Raw genomic sequence first — 2,247 nt, forward strand, 5'->3', positions numbered from 1 at the left:
TGTTATATGCGTCATCCTTTAAAGGGTGTCGAAGGCATATGTTTTGGCCTAGGCCTAATATGTCTGCAGCCCATATTTTTAGGTGTGGCCTGTCACGTTCTTTTAGGGACTTAGGCACTTTTTGCTTAGGCCAAAGTGCGCGTGATCAAGTGCCCAATACCTTAAAATCCTTTTATACCGCAGTTACTCGACTTTTTAGGAGTTGGTACAATGCATCTTAAAAGGTGTCAAACAGTAAAGCTTTATATAGCTGCCCCGCTGACTTTTTTATATAGTCAAGGTGCTGTTTGGGTTTATCAAGCAATTGATTGGATACAATATCATTGCTTTTTGCCACGTAAGTGTGCATTTTTATTGACCAATATTATGGCTTAGGCTGATTATATATTATGGTCATTTTTCAGGCGGTTGGTACATCCTTTATGAGTTTACTTACTCGGATTTTACACCACATATGCCATATATTTCCAGGTGTGGTGAAACCATGTGTCTTTTAGGGACTTAAGCACATCTGTTAAAGCAGTGTGCGCATGGCGTATGCCCAATACTTTGGAAATTTCTTTATTCACAGCATTCAAACTTCTTTATAGTCGTTTTGTTATGTGAACTTTCAAAGATGTTGTCAACTTTAGGTTGTACGCATCATATTTTGCCAAGCAGTCGGTATATCACTTGGATCATATTATTTGGGGATTCACACCGCATATGCTATATATTGGTATCAAGTCACTTGGTTGACTATAATTATTAAAAACCACTCGGTTAATTGGATAACTTATTCCTTGACTATATGTTTGGTTTGTTCAATTAACCACATAGTCGGTGCATCTAGTCGATGCATCTGACTTTATTTTTTCAGCCCTCCACAGTCTTCTGATTTGGAAAAAGTACTCGGGAGATCATGGCGAAGATGATTTAAGCACTCGGCTTTGGAGTAATCTAGTTCGAGAGAAGATTATCTTTCCGACTGTGAAGGTCTCAGGGGCTACTGTGGAGATTATGGGTGCCCCATACCCACACGGCATGGTTATCCGACTAGTTATAGGGGATAACTTATATCTATGTAATATGTAACAGATCATGACTTGGGTGTTACGTTTCCTTGTATATTACGGAACGGCCTAAAGTCCTGATTTAGGAAACCGATACCGTATTGGTTAAGGTTTCTATCTTGTAATCCTGCCCCCCATCCTATATAAGGTGGGCAGGAGGCCCTCTAGGGGGCATAGGAGACAACCTGATCGTCAGATCAATACACACTCGGCGGATTCAAATCCCTAAACAGGAGTAGGGTATTACCTCTCATTGAGAGGGCCTGAACCTGTCTAAATCCTTTGTCTCCACATCCATCCACTTTTAGGTCTCGTGCGCTACCCCTTTTTATTATTGCCGAAATCATGTTTCGACATAACCTCTCAATCAATCGATCACGAATCAAAATTAGAGCGTCGATCGAGTAGATAGCAACTAGAATGCTCCAGGCACCGGTTGATTGGGAGATGCATTGCCATAGTGAATGAACCATTAGTAAAAAAAAATATTACCAAAGTTTCATTTTGGATCGTGATTTTACCCGTGTATTCACTTTGAACTAAATAACTTTGCCTTTATTTCATTGTGAACCATCCCAGAAACTTTTCTCTCGAGCACATCAATAACTTTAAGCACATCGATGACCATAAATCAGCAGTATTCCCAACTTAACATAGGCTATTATTTGCAAGATTAGATAATAGATGCAGGTAAAGAAATAACTTGGGGGTGATCCAAAATACACTAATGATATATTACCTAGTTCAAAATGAAAACATTAACTAGAGGGTGACCTAAAGTACAAATATTAGCCAGAGGGTGACCCAAAGTAAAACATTGGTAATAGGCTGAATCAAAGTGCAATTAAATAAAAAATACTAAAGAATTACTCCATGCATAAGTCCATAACTTTTTTTTTTGCCAAGCACAGTATAGACACATGCACTTTTATAAATGTGCACCCACATATCCTAACCATACTAGCACCTTCAGAACTGGGCTAGCATATCTTAAAGATTGATAAAGTCATCATATGCGTCTCGCTGTTGATGGGTACATTACCTACTACTGAAATAATAATTAGTTGTAAATAAAAAATCCTTATCAAATTTACTACAATCCGGATAGATACGCAACCAGAAAAATCTAACCAGTTAAACTAGACTAACTTCGCCACCAGGACACAATTAATTTGATGATGCATTGATTTAATAA

The sequence above is a fragment of the Oryza sativa genome, chromosome 11 (assembly GCF_034140825.1).
Source record: "Oryza sativa Japonica Group chromosome 11, ASM3414082v1".
Taxonomy (NCBI): domain Eukaryota; kingdom Viridiplantae; phylum Streptophyta; class Magnoliopsida; order Poales; family Poaceae; genus Oryza; species Oryza sativa.